The sequence below is a fragment of the Natrix helvetica genome (genome assembly GCF_964273705.1).
Source record: "Natrix helvetica genome assembly, chromosome: 3".
NCBI lineage: Eukaryota > Metazoa > Chordata > Lepidosauria > Squamata > Natricidae > Natrix > Natrix helvetica.
The window spans coordinates 131,972,075-131,987,851 of record NC_138549.1 but is presented as its reverse complement, the minus strand read 5'-3'; the positions used below and the strand labels follow the sequence as shown (position 1 = coordinate 131,987,851).

Sequence of the window (15,777 nt, the reverse complement as noted above, 5' to 3'; positions counted from 1 at the left end):
CAAACTGGAAAAAAATTAATATTTTTTCTGACTGTTTATATGAATGTAAACAAATTACATTAGATCTTGGACAAAAGACTTCTGGGCCATGCATTTGCTACAGAAAATCAAGATGAAATCCTGATTGTAGCACTTACAACTTCCGATTGTGAGTCTGCACTATACTTTCAAGGATGCTTCAGATACTAATTTAGTACTTAGTACAGTGAGAATTCAGACTGCTAAAATATCACCCAAATTGAGACAGCTGCTGACTTTTTAAGAAATGGCAGATTTTGGGATTTCTTTTTGTTTATGTAGGAGTCAACATATGATTTATCCTGGAGTCTAAAGGGTACAATAAATTATCCAAACTAAAAAAAAATCAGTGTTCTGCTTGGAAACTTAGACAAATGAGAAGAGAATTATATAAAACCTTGCATCTCAGGGGGGGGAAAAGTCCAGCTTACAAAAAGCTTTGCTTATTTACAATAACTTAAAATTTGAAATGTGCTATAGATAAAAATAAAAAAAACCAAAAACTTTGCAAATCAAGCCCTAAAGAAAAAGAACATTGGTCCTTACCTGAACTCTTCTTTTCAGTAGATGAGAGGGAGGGGCGACTCCTGGGGTATTCTCACAGCCTGATTGGTCCAAAGACTGAGGGAAATCTCTTTTAACCTCCTCCTTTCCCTGTGGCTCCCAGTTCTTCGAAGTTGCATGACCAGAACATGCTGCCAAAAAAACAGACAACAGCAAGGGAAAAACCACCCCCCTGCCCCTCACACTGACTATCACCTATGTCTGACTAAGGCGGGATGTCGCCCACTCTCATCTACCGTAAAGAAATGTTCAAGTAAGGGCCAACATTCTTTTTCTGGTAGACTCAATGGAGGGGCGACCCCTGGGACGTACCCAAGATCAGTCCCTGGGAGAGAAACTAGGATTCGGGAGAAGGGGCGGTCGCTACCTGTTGTAGAACCCTAGGCCCAAAAGATGCCTCGGACGATGCAAAAGCATCCTGCCGGTAGTGGCGGATGAACGGTGTTGGGGATGACCAAGTGGCTACTCAACAAATGTCTTCAAAAGAAGCCCTCATGGCCCACACTGCTGTAGTAGCGGCATTCTGTGTGGATTGGACCGTGATCCCCGAAGGGGGACGGGCAGCCCGAGGACTCATAGGCCGTAGAGATGGCCTGTCGTAACCACCTGCCTGTCAGGGGAAAAATCACCCTGAAGAAAATGAGGTCTATGGATCGGGCTGATTCCCAACAGCATATGCATTAAGATGTGAAGAAAAGAATAAAAGTCTTGAGAAGCATATTCTAATTAATAAACAAACTTTAATACGAAAATAATAAAAGTAAATAAAACAGAAGCTAACTAATTGTTACATTTTGATAAGAAAAAGTTCCGTCTGCCAGCTTGGCAGCCGGACAAAAGTTCAGCAGTAGCTTTCTCTTTCTCTCTCCTTCGTCTCTGGAATGTGTGAAGACATGCGCAATAAATCACTTTCAGATAAGAACTTTTATGACCTGCGCAATAACTCTTTCTCAGTTTAACTCTTCAGTGTCAGTTCAGTCAGTTCATGTCTAGCAAACTTTTTAACGTTGTGACACTGCCAATGGTGGCAGAGGAAACTCTGGGCCCCAAGAAGTCAAGCTGGAATGAAATAAAGAGGGCCTCTGACCTATGGAAAAAAGATGTGCATCAGAGATAAATGTGCAAGGCGCGATGAACCTCTAGCTGGTGCCAAAGGTGCTCCCTCTCATGGGACGACGCCGGACAGAAATTGGGAAGGATAATGTCCTGCGCTCAGTAGAAGGGAAAGTTGACATTAGGGAGAAAGGTAGGGTCCAGCCGTAGGACCACCCTATCCTGGTGAAACTGACAGAGATCATCCTTAGATGAAAGGGCCCCCAACTTGGAAATGCGCCTAGCTGAAGTCACTGCAACAAGGAATGCCACCTTGAGAGATAGGAACCTAAGGTGGACAGTTCTCAAGGGTTCAAAAGGAACCTCCGTCAAGGCCCTAAGAACAAGGGGCAGGTCCCAAGTCGGGAACCTATGGATGGGAGGGGGTGAAATAGCAGCTCCCATCAGAAATCTCTTGACTAGGGAATGGTGGGCCAGAGATGAATGGTCATCCCCTGGAAGAACTGAGGCCAAGGCGGCTACCTGATGCCGCAAGGTGTTATGGGAGAGACCCCCATCCAAACCCTTCTGGAGGAAGTCCAAAATTTGAGCGACCGAAGCCTTGGTTGGACAAATCCTGACTGGGCTGCACCACTTAACAAATGCTGCCCACATGGAATTATATATCTGTGTGGTGGAGGAGTGTCTGGCTGCCTCGATGGTTACTATAACTCAGGAGGACAAGTTGGCACTTCTCGGGAGGCTCCGCTCAAGTGCCAGGCAGCCAGGTGGAGCCCCTGGGGCTCCGGGTGGATCAAGACCCTCTGCCGCAGGGAGAGCTCCTTCTACAGAATCCTCCAAGGGGGGATATGGAGAGCTGGACGAGGTCCACAAACCAAGGCTGTCTGGGCCAGTGAGGCGCTATCAAAATGATGTCTGCCCTCTCTACCACTACCTTCCTCAGTGTCTCTGGTATCGGGGGGGGGGAAGGTGTACAATAGGCCCGGAGGCCATTTGCTCCAGAGAGTGTCTGTTCCTTCTGTGGCTCAGGTCAGGAATTGAGAGAAGAATCTCGGGAGCTGGGCATTTCCAGGTTCACAAACAAGTCCACCAATGGGTTGCTGAACATCTGACAAATCTTCTGGAAGAGTTCGGGTAGAATCTGCCACTCCCCATGGTCCAACAGTCGCATGGCTTAACCAATCAGCCTAGTGGTTGGCCATACCCGAGAAGTGCTCCGACACCACTGATGCAAGATGTCTCACTGTTCAGGACCCGACTTTCAGTCCCTCCAGCCAAAGAGCTCTGGAATGAATCCCCCCCTTGTCAGTTTATGTGGGCCTTTGTGGCCACATTGTCTGTCAACAGAAGGACGTGGTGGCCCTCTATTGAACCCTTGAATAGTTGGAGGGTTCGGGTGGCCTTCAGTTCCAGCCAGTTTATATTGTGGCGAAGGTCAACTGCCCTGTTACCGTCCCACCAAAGGTGGTCCCTATTTTTCTACTGGCATTTTTTACGTGCTTTAGAACTGCTACGTTGGCAGAAGCTGGGATAAGTAACAGGAGTTCACTTCGTTATGTGGTGCTAGGGATTCAAACCACCGAACTGCTGATCTTTCTGATTGACAAGCTCAGCGTCTTAGCCACTGAGCCACCGCATCACTATATATCCCTATCCATCAGATGGATAAATTCATCCTAATATGATTATTTATAGACCATAAAATGAACGGTTTAGAATGGATGGATAAGCATCAACCCTTTTTCTTGTTTTATTATTGGTTACTAACCTGGAAAAAAAAAGCAGTAACAAGATTTTGCTGTCAAAAAGGAGAATATAACCCCAAGAAACTGTTTTGGACTGAGGGACTGCTTCTGGTTTGGCTATTGGATGTGTGTTTATGAGTATGTTTGTGCATGCATATTTTTTTTCCTGAGGACTTCTGTAGGTACAGAGCTCCATTTCTTGAAAGGACACCTAAGTTCAACAAATGCAAGCTTGAAATAGTAAGGTGTTCAACATAACAGTATGGGGCATTTTATTTACTGTGTGCTACTCATTTGTTTCAACCAGAGCTAAAGAATATAATCCTTTTAGAAAGTCCCTTCAGGAAAAAAAATTGGGAACCTCCATTAGACAGTCCTTTGTCTTACAGCATAGAGCCAGTCCCAGCAGGGGAGAGAACAAAAGATTTGAAACCCATTCAACAAAGATTTATTGCTTTCCTATCTAAGGAAGAAAAAAAATATCATGTCAATAAAAAACCTTGTGTGGTTATTTAAGTGCTAGATTTAACATTTCTCAATCAGAATTAAATAATTATTCCACCTAATATTGATATTTTTGCTACCTGTGCACTTACTAAAAATAAAGAGACTTTACTTTCTTTAAAAAAAGCCACAACTTCAGAATTTCAAAGTGTTTTTTACATTTCTCCTCCACCAGGAGGAGAAATCGTAAAATTCATGCCACTCCATCTTGCTGGGCCAGTGCAGAACAGGTAACAATGGCCATCAAGATTTGGCTTGCTGAAAAATGTGCAAATATCTTCCTGTGCAGGCATGCTTCTGCAATGTTCTCCTTGCTAGGAATAACACAACAGACTCAGAAGGAATTTACAGAGGACATACTTATTCCTGCCAGTTCCTTGTGGGATGAATGCATTTGGTAAATGACTAATCAACACTAGATATAAAGCTACTGAGTTTGAAATAAATTGGCTCAGTGTTTGAACCCAGATACTAAAGGGAGGTCATTTTCAATTCTTTTGCAATCAAGAATAGCCTATTACTTTTACTTTGGAGGGGACACCTAAGAGACACAGAGATAGATGAGTAAAGTCACCAGCCTGACTATTTTTCCCCCAGGATTTGGAGGTGCTTTCTAAAATATTAAATAGGTAAATTAATCCTAATAAATGCAATATAGTTGAGTTAATATTTAAAATAATATCAAGTGTGCCACAGATTTTCAGTGTTTTGATTATTTTTATCAGTATGGAAGTCTACTGAGATCTTTAGAAGCTGCAAAATAGTCTGGATCTTACAATTCACCTATTCAGTTGTCTGGCAAAAGGAGGATATGTTCTCTTTTTTTGTCCTCATATCCTCCTTCCGGCAAGTATAGCCTTAAAATGAAATATTGTTCGCCTTTTTCTGCATCATTTCCTGACACCTTTTCTCTGCAGTGCAGTGCTTCCCTAATAAGTGCTAACTGCAAGTTAACAAGCTCTGCTCTGTGACCTTAATTAGTACTCCTCTGCCCAGGGCTGCTGCCTGAAATTGACAAGACCTTAATCACTTACATGCTGAAGGCTTTTGCCTCATAATAACTCTGCCATATTCCTATCAAGGTATATTCCCCATTGCATGCCTGTTTACTCAATGAATGCCATTGTATGCCTTCCTCTCCAATGAATGTAAATACAAATCTTAAACAATTGGGGTGTCCTTCTTTTCCCCTGATTTGTCCATCTTTCCTCATTCAGATATTTGGTGACCCTATCTACTCCTGACTTTTTAATAAAATATTTATTATCCAGCAACAAAGAATTACTGTCTCAAAGAATTACTGCTTAGTAACAATACTAAACTATGTAGATCAATATTCTAATATAATAAATAGTTATATTCTATACCATGAATTGTCAAAGCCCAGTATTTGAAGTCAGAACAGGAAAGCAAGGCACTTCCGCATGTCACTACCATTCTAGAAAATGTTTTACATGTTCCCAATCTCACTTCACTTTTTGTGCTCAACAACCATAACATTAAACTTGAACTTTCATACTTGTTTCCCAATATTGCACAAACCACAGTCATGTGGATTGCACTGCATCACCACAACTCATATAGTATCATTTCCTCTTCCCACCCCTTGACCTTTCTGGTGGACACAGACAGGATAGGACTACACAATGCATTCAGAAAAGGACTTTACAAAGTATGCTAGGGTACATGCACCCTTATGTACAAACAATGCTTCCACAAGGAATGCCAAGACAGTGAAGCAATTGAGCTGCACATTGTGACAATGTTGGAAGAGAGCCTTCAAATCCACCAAATCCACCAACCAAGACTATGTCAATTCTCAAACTGTATTCACTTGAGTTAATATTTTGCAAAACACCTTATATTAATTGTCTTGTGCAGCCCTTGCTAATAAGAGCCTTTATTTGGCTCTTATTTGTCAGGGTTCCAAATAGCATCCAAAGGTAAATCAGAGTCCAAGGCAAAGTATTGCTCAAAGATCCAATTTATTAAGAGAGCCATGTTGGCACATCTGGGAAAACCCAAATCGGAAATCTTCCTGGTTTTTCCCACCCAGTTGAAAGTCCCTCACATGGTCCAATCTTCCACTGCTATGCTGGCAGTTCCACCCATGCAGTTCTGGTCAGGTGCAAAAGTGCAAAGACAAAGGATAACCTTGACTTTCTAGAAATAATTTTGTTATGGCTACATAGCATCTAGCTCCTTACAATCCCCCCTCCCATTTTCCCACAATAAAAAATGCATAGTGGAATAATAGAAAGTGTGGCAGGCCAAATATCCAAAAGAAAAGATGGCTGCGGGCCTGACAGTTTCTTGTTTTCAGAAGTGAAGACGATGATATTTTGGGAGACTGGTGAATGGAAACACTGGTGGCTTAGAAGCATCCTGTATATCCCTGCAATTTTGTAAAAGGTAAAATCTGACAAAGCAGAAGACATCCCATAAAACAAGAAGTTCACTGGGTGAGCTAAACTGGCATCTACTATTATGTAGGGAATTGTGTAAATTTTTGGGTAACCATATTGGTATGGAGGAAAATATCACCAACCTCATGGATAAATGGAAAGGGTCATTAGAAATCCTTAAACTCTGTATCTTCCCAGGTTGTGAACATCTGGACCAGACTATCCTAAGGCTCTAAGTGACATTATCTTTTGTGTTTCATCTGAAGAATAATACTTTAAATTCATAGGGTTTTATGAGTTGTTTTTTTTAAAATGTGTTTTTAGTTTGGGCACCTCTAGTTAATACACCCAGCCTGAACTGTGAGTCTTAAACAGCTGACAGAAAATGAATTATTTCTTCAGACCCTGGGGGACTTTCTGTAATAGAACAAGGTTTGCACAATTTATTCCTGGATAAAGAAATACTTCCTTTTATCTTCCCTTCTATTTTTCCAGTTCACTGCCAACGTTTCTTCTATAATATATACTTTTTTTTTTTAATTTAAAAATTCATTTTCATTTTTCACAAAATAGGAAGCTCACAGCCAGATAAGGAGCTCCATCTGTCTTGAAGAAAAAGAATATGGATGGGGAGGGGGTTTACTAATCTAGTAGTGTCTTAAATGACAGGGCCACTTAGAAATGCTTTCTCCATATTTATGAAATGATTATTTGACAGAGAGACATTTAATATTGTTAAAATAATTACTATGCCTATTTAGTACATCAATTTGAGTTATTATCAAGCAAACTATGCAATGCTGTATAATTTCATAAATTATTATAAAGCCCTTTACAATTGTCATCTTAATGCAAAGCATTGTTGCTATTTCTTTTGTTCTCAAATATTGTGTAGAAGTAATAATTGGATTTCTGAAATGAAGAGGGACTCTGTGTGGCACTGGGAAAAGAGAGAAGATAATCCAAGAGTCCACCTTCTGATACATGCAAATCTATCCATTAGTAAATGGTGAGTATCAGATCTTGTAGCATGCTTTGGCTGCTACTTTATATAAATATCCACCTGTTTATCTAGAAGTTCAACAAAGGTGATTTTTGGTGATGGTTGCAGTTTGTTCATTTACTCATGTCAGATTTATTGCATCACAATTAAAAATAAAGCATTCTATATGACAGTGGTTCCCCAAACATTTCAGCTCTGCGGACCAACAGCGGTGGCAGCACTGTGGGAAGAGGGGGTAGTGTTGTACACGTGCCTGCTGCTTGGGCAAATTGAGCTTTGCACACTCACCACCCGCCTGCCACTTGAGCAACCTGATTCCCAATGGGCTATGGCCCAGTACCAAGCCATGGACCAGGGGTTGGGGACCCATGATGTATGACATAACATTTAAAATATCAAAATATGTACAAATTAAACAGATTTTGCCCAGAAACTAGCAACATTAATCTGTTACACTGCTATCTGATCCTCAAGTGTACACTGATCAGGGCACAAAGAGTTGGTATACATATGTGTTGTTGTCTGCATGTAACCACAATCACAAAGCAGAAAAAAATCGAATAGCCCCATTTGTTCAGAGTGTCTCTGGATCTTACTCTACCCATGCACAGTCTATTCAATTATTTCCATACTTCCCAGCTTTCATCAGACTCAGGTGCCAGCTCCTCCATTGGTTCCATCCAGTGTTGGTTCTTTGTAGCTTTCCATAGATCCACTCTACTGGCAAATTCTTCAAAGTCTTCTATTGACCTAAGGAAGCTTTTCCTGGGTTTTAGTCTCTGCTGAGCTGGTTGTAGGTCATAGGGAGGGTGTTGTCTAGATATTGATGATTTGAGTCAGTCTCTGTATATGGCGCTGCTTCTCTGTGAACAGCAGTGGAGCAGTGCCAACGAGGTGGTAGATCTTATCTAGAGAGGTAGGTTTAAGGCAACCAGTAATAATTCTGCTAGCTTCATTCAGACCAATGTCTACTTTTCCAGCATCTACTGATTTATACCACATTTTGGAGGTATGTGACTGCAGTAGTATTGATAGATAAATTAACTGTTCTATGATATCTTATCAATAGCACATTCTATTCATTTTTTAAAAAGGAAATGGTGTGACACTTTAGTAGAGATAGAGGTTGTAAGGGAAGATTCATGTTAGTATATAGTGGCAAAAAAAAATAAGAAAAGGTGATAGCACCTTTTCCAACTAACACATTTTATTAAAAACATAAACTTTCATGCGCTGCAGTTAATTTCTTTAGATAAGGGCAATTATTTATTTTGATATAATAATGCAAAAGTTAATATTTGGCATAAAGTAATATTGGAATTAGCAGTCTCGTTGTGAAATTGATTTAAGATCTTACAGCCCATAAAAGATGGTTTGCATAAATCAAAACACCGTGTAATCAAAAGCCAATATAGCAGAGTAATAAATAATTCTGCCAAAAGCATATTTGAATTTAAAAATAATAAAAAAACAAAGGCATTTCTAACCTACCCTTAAAGGTAGAGTGAAGTGTATACCACCAGTCCAATCTAGGTCACATGGAACTCCTTTGTCCTGTCTTGGTACATCCCAAAATTTTGGCTTCTAGAAACCATCCATATATTGCCACTGAATTTCAATTTTTATTGTAGCAAAGAGTTGGTGTGACAATAATAACTGTGCTTTATATTTAATTGAAATATAAGTTCCTATTGAGAGCCAGTTTGTAGTTAAGGCTCCAAGCTCGAAAATGGACAACTGAGTTCTAGTCCCATCTCAGGAATCAAAGCTGGCTGGATGACTTTGAGCCAGTCATTCTCTTTCAGCCCATGATGCCAGGTTTGGGCAAATAAGCAGGTCAGTCAATTCCTGTTACAACCAATGAATCAACATTAGGTTGATCCAAAAATCAACCTAATACACTTGTGAGAAAAAGTTTGGAAAGAAAGAAACAACCTCATAAAATCATATTGAATCCAGTTTAGTATTGTACCCACATGTGCCAAGATGTTGGAGTCTATCCTTCTCTAGACCAAGTGTGGTTCTCAGTCAGTTGTCTCTGGAATAGAAAAAGAAAGAGGTCTCTCTGGTGGAAATTTCATGTTTTGTTCCAGAATTTAACAGCATATAAAGCACATCCTAGGATGGCTAAAAGGATAGAAGTGATCCTTTATATAACAAGATCCAAAGCTGTTTAGGGCTTTCAAGTAAACAAGAAACAATTTGATATCCAATGTGACTAGGGTAGGATATGTATACATTCTAGCTGGTCAACTTTTATTATTTTATTTCATTATTTTATTCTATATTAGCTAGAGCAATACAGACTATTACATCCCTGTAACATCACCCTGGCACACAAATCAAATAAAAACTCCAAAACGTATCAAGTAAACAAAAAAACACAATGGCAATCCTTAATCTCACAGCACATAAATAGATTCAACCACAGTTTCAACTGAGAAACCACAAGTGTCCTACACCAAACTAAATTCAAAAATACTAGGGTATTCCTGAAAGTTTGCCATTCAGACAAATCAGCCATCATTAGACACAAAGAGATAAACCACATTTGCACACCATTTAGAAGATACAATAAAAAGGAAAGGGGGGTGGAGATCAGAACATTTTCTTATACACTAAACACCAGCAAACAAGTAAGGAGAAAACAATACACTAATCAAGAAACTACCAAGGAGAAAGCCACACACCACCAACTTTGGCAGGTTCAGGCTAATGTATATAAACAGGGAGTAAATCCCATATTCATTAGCACTGATGATGTTACCTGGTCAGGTAATAAAACATCTATAAGCAAACAACCAAGCTAAGAGAACACCAAGGACTCGATTTGTAAGTGCTTCATCACTGGAAATTTTTACAAAAAGAAAAAGCCACCTATCTGATATATGGTCTCCTGCTTGAGCAGGGGGTTGAAGTAGAAGACTCCCAAGGTCCCTTCCAGTTCTATTTGGATTGATTGATTGATTGATTGATTGAATTTAGTTTTCTTTTAATCTGAAATTGAACCTCAGTGAATTGGAAAAGATCATTCCTCTACAGAAAGCTAGCCAGTCTGTTCTACTTAACATTTGGAACATAAGACCTACTATAATCTTATATGGTCTAGCTACTAAAGTTAATATTTGATTTTAGTGTACAGCATGAATGTAACAAGAACTGTGTGTATATCTGGACATAGTTGATGGCTTTACATCCTTATTCTCTCATAAATTCTTGTGGTCAAATGATTAATAATTTATTCCCCCTGAGTTCTGGAACGTGTATATACTAGATTATTTAAGTTCTGGTTGCTACCTTTGAGGAAGAATATAATGCAGTTGACAAACCAGTAGAAAATGGCAACTAAACAGTGATTCAAACATCTTTATGAGAAAAAGCTAAAATATTTAGAAGTTTTTAGCTTGGAAAAAAAGTAGGAATACAATTGAGGTACATAAATTAATTCACTGCATGAATATTTTTTCCCTCATATTAATACCAGGACTGGAATTATCCAGAGAAACTGATAAGAAGGAGTTTTAAAATACTTCACACAATGAATTAACTTGTGGAATAAATTACTATAAGATGAGGTCATGGCCATTAACTTTCTGAGATATTTCTAGCACTTAGCTTGCAAATTTCAAGTTTGCCTGTATGTTTAAAAAAAAATTAAAAAAAGTTTTAGAACTAGAGTTAAGCACAGAGTGAGTTTGGAGCATATCAAAAATGATACTCGAAGCGGACTTCCGGTTCCAGCGGCTACGGCGACGGGCAAGTCCTTTGCCCACTCCCGCTCTCCCGGTGGGCTTCCCCCGCTTCTGGGGGGGCACAGGACGCCCCGGAGAGGCGTCCTGCCGAAGGAGCGGCTCGCGGAGGGCCCTGGCATCGGCGGCGGCTGGTGGGGGCTTCTACGCTTTGCTCCAGGCACCGGGGAGCAGTTTCGGAGGGCGCGCCAGTGTCTCGCTCCATGCCGATCGGACAACGCAGAATTGAAGGAAGCAGCGGCGGTATGGTGAGGTGCTTCCTTTCTCCATTCCCCTTCTTTTGAACTGATGGACTTTTCAGCAACTTTAAAAGTTTAACTTTCGGATTTTCGCTGGAGGTGCGGCTAGAGGGAGGGGGATTTCCCCCCCCCCTTGGACAAGCGGCTTGAGAAAATTTTGCTTTCGCCCCCAGGGGAAGGAGGAGGGGGGAGAGCCAACTAATGATGCCACACCCATGCTTAAAGTGATTTTCATTGAACTTAATTCCATACTTTACTGATGACCTGAGAATTTTTCTGAACTTTAAAAACTTTGTTATGCCTCTGAGCCCAAAGCTGGCAGGGCAAGATGGCACACTTCCATTGTCTTTATGAACTATGAAACCTGACTCCACCTTTAAAACTCAGGCTTCCGGTCTTTGTCTCCGTGTCACCCAGAAGAATCTCTTGTGGATTGCTATTTCCTGAAAATCTTTCTCTATTGCTAGACTGATTAAAGAAACTCCCACCTGCTTGGATCTTCTGCCTCCTGGACTCATCTGCCTGCTCTACTTCTCCAGCTGTCCAGTCTCTACATTGACTGATCTCTCTGTTTTACAAACTATGTCTCCAAAAAGACCACCACCTGGAAAACCTGGCTTTGCTACCTCTGCACCGACATCTGCAACATCCAGTCCTGCCACACAGTCAAAGATTACAGAACTGATGCAACCTAAGAGTACAGAGATGGATTTGCAACAAATGCTTCAGCAACTCATACAGGGCCAGGAAGAAATTAGAAACAATTAAAGGAAATGAAGGAAGAAATTAAACAGAATCAAGTCCAAATTTATAAGAACTCACAGAGACTGGACCTTGTGGAGGGTGGGGTGGCGGAGGCGAGGGGGGGTGGAGGCTCTGCAGAAGGGTAACAAAGAACTTGATATCCAACAAATGAAAACAGAGTTTGAGAGAATGTCCTTTTATCTTAGATTTCAAAATGTCATAGAAGCAGATGGGGAAAATATAAGGGACATTATGACTAATATTTTAGCTGAATACATACACAAAGATAAACAACAGATGGAATGGGAGATAGATCTGGTCTATAGAGTGAATTCAGCATATGCAAGAACACACAATGTACCCAGGGAGGTCCATATTAAATTCCTTAGGAAAAGGGGGCAAGCATTGACATATCACGATAGGGAGATAACCATCTTGAAGCAGATCCCCAAAAAAATTAGGGAGAAAAGGAAAAATTATTCGCAATTGGCGAATAAATTATACCAGAAAGGGGTGTGGTTTAGATGGTTGATGCCTGAAGGGATGCTGATATTCTGGGAAGAGACAAGAATTAGAATCAATACACCCATAGAGGCTCAGGCCTTTATGGAAAAAAATTAAGCGAACCTAGAAAAAACAGAAGACTCTTCAACGGTTACACAGGACACGGGAGGGGCCGGATCTCTGCCAGCGGGGGGAGAAGGGGCAACACCAAGAAAGCTCAGATCACAAAAATGAATAAGAAAATCACATTGTTATAAACAGACCGAAAGTAATAATGAAATTATATCTAGACTATATATCATAATATATAAGCTGATTGAAAAAAATTTTTATTAGAATTAATATGCTGATTTTATATGATCATGTATTAATGTTTTATACTTAGATGTATCTTATGAGTTTGGAGGGAGGGGGCGTCTGCCACACTTGCAACTGCCAAAATTTGTACACCATTCCACCTACCCTTTTCCTTATAAATGTTCTAAAAAACCAATAAAAAATTTTTTGAAAAAAAAATGATACTCGAAGCATATTTGTGCTCATAGATGTCCTGTTGCTCTCAGACCTTAAGCCAGGCATCGCTATCAATGTCTAGTCTCAGAAACCCAAGCCTCCCTTGGGATGTCAAACTGGCAGCCATTGGGCCGGATGCATCACACATACACACAGGCCTTGCCCTTCCCAGCTCCTTGAATGGGAAAAACGTGGTGAAACATCACGTGATGGCAATGTGACACAGCGAGTTTGATACCTGTGCTTTAGAGGTTAGATACTCAAATGTCAGATTTAGCACTGCTAGATAAGTTGCTTTACTAAGGACAAGAAGACATGTATGCAGAGATCTGTCTACTGCATAACATAGATATATAGCATATCATATATGGATATCTAACCATATATATATGTATGTGAGCCTTAGAGTTTAAATCTCAAGCCACTTTCTCCCACTCTTTTGAGTCAATAGATGTTTGGCTGTCCCCCCCCACCACCACCACCACACTGCCTCTCAGCACACACATAGCCACACATTTGACTTGAGAGACATCTGCTCACAGTAGTTACACAGTAGTTCTATTGAGAATGTGCAGTGCTGGTTCCTTCCTTGCAAGCTTTAGCCTTGCAGTTTTCTAGTCCTTCCCATGACTGGCAGATTTGATCAAGTACTTTTTAAAAAAAATTCAGTCTTTATCAGACATGATTTAAGTGTCCTCAAGGTTTCCTTGGCAACCATGGAAGCTGAAAAAATATACAGTATATTTAAATGTTAGCTAATATTCCCAAAATGCTTGACAGATGAACTAATTTCTTTTCTTATACAAAGTAAGCATATATGTAAAATGCTATAAAAGTTTTCCTTATATCTGTCCTTCAGAATTGAGATTTTATTGCTTCTTCCAGTTATAATCATGTAACTTTTGTAACCATAGTCATATGTCTGTTGGCTTTTTTGTTTTTGTGAATTAAATGTTGCCTGGAAAGAAATGTTAATTGTAAAAGCATATAGACATTGGTTGTTGTTGTTTTTTGCTCGGGGTGTATGTGTGTGTGTGTGTGTTGCTCATACTTGTTTTATTTTGTTTTTGTAAGGGAAAATATACATTCTTCTTTTTTTAAAAAAATCTGATTTTAACTATTCTGTTATTGCTTTTTCAGGATTTGCAAGGGAGCATCTGGAACTGTTGACTGAGCAGTACATCACACTTTGGTGATGCTGTCACTGAGAGACACGGCAGAACAAAAGCAGAAGAGGTGACAAATTGTGTACCCCTCTTCATAATTAGCCAAAATATCTCAGTATGAAGCAAAGTATGGCTCTTAATTAAGAGGCATGGGGGAAGTTATTTTCTATTTTAAAAAGGCCTTTCTGTTTCGCCTCCCTCCCCTAATCATTGCACTCGCCATGGAGAATGATATTTAAGTCAGATGCAGCAGACTGATGCCCAGTCCCCAGTGTGGCAATTAATATTTCACACCTGCTAAGCAGAGCAAAGGCAGAAGGAGAGAGGGGAATAGTATTGAAAAGAGAGGCTGAACCATGAGGGTCTAAGGTTTTAAAAGTGTGAAGCCATAAAAAAAATGCCTTTTGTCATGCAGAGATCTGTGAGGTGAGACCATTGGATAGTGGGAGGGGGCTTTAGAAAAAGAAATAATGATTTGGGAGTACATAGCCATTAAGCATCCACAAAGTTCCAAAAGAACATCATGTCTGAATTGAAAGAAAGAGCCATCTGCAGGTTTTAGGATCAATAAAGAAAACTTGGTATGGAATTCTAGAAACCCCATGGACTGAATGCTTTGAAATTTGAATACCAGTTTCTTCCTAAAAACACTATCAGTTCCTAATGCACACACCTCAGCTCCCCAGGATAGGGGATATATTGGAAGGCTCATCAAAATAATAATTCACACCAGCCATTGGGGAGCTTCTATTCCAGGCAAAGGATGATGACTTGGAGGGAAGGAGAGAAATCTCCAACCGGCCTGTGTAAATTAAGCCACAGAGTAGATTCTAGCTATGTATCTGCTCTTCCAGTTACTTCACCCTTAGCTGGTGTTTTTCAAACTTGTTTGTGGTTGGAAATTCATGTCCAGTGAATATGCTGGAGAGGACTGGAATTATAAACAAATTACAGGTATGTTTGCAAGCAGATTTTTTATTCATGAATATTTGATGTACTCTTTTTAACCAAACTACATGAGGTGCATTGTAATATGTACAGCAGTATAACAACCTAACAATTTAGAAATTTTAACGCACAGTGTTTGTGGATGAAATGTGGCCAAATAACCAAAACAGAGTCATACCAACACAATACAAGCTCTGCCTCCTTTTGTACTTCTGTCACAATTGTATGCTTCTGATTATAAAAATAAAATAGACGAATGAGCAAAAATGAAGAGAAAGAGAAGTAATGGGATTATTATTATTATTATTATTATTATTATTATTATTATTATTATTATTATTATTATTATTATTGCATCAACAGAATTGTATCACAGCGACCAGATGTTTCACCAGATTTGGCATTACTTACTAGTCGGGCCCCACCCAGGGGCCTAGGACGTCGTAACGTATTTTCGTAATTGTGTGCGGATCCAAGCAGTGCGGCCTTTTGCATTTGACTGATGGTGATTCTGTCAATTTTTAACTGTTTTAAATGTAATTCCAGTGCTTTTGGAATAGCACCCAGTGTGCCGATTACCACTGGAATTACCACTGCTGGTTTGTGCCATAATCGTTGGATT

The 15,777-nt window shown here is 40.0% G+C and overlaps 1 long non-coding RNA gene across 1 annotated transcript in view; it reads left to right on the top strand.

Annotated features, from left to right (window-relative positions):
- LOC309390057 overlaps positions 1-15,777 on the top strand; it is a 37,669-nt gene that overhangs the window by 7,786 nt on the left and 14,106 nt on the right. The window contains exons 3-4 of the long non-coding RNA XR_014175060.1: positions 7,185-7,298; positions 14,182-14,277. This is a non-coding gene — a long non-coding RNA (uncharacterized lncRNA). The remainder of the gene's footprint in view (positions 1-7,184; positions 7,299-14,181; positions 14,278-15,777) is intronic.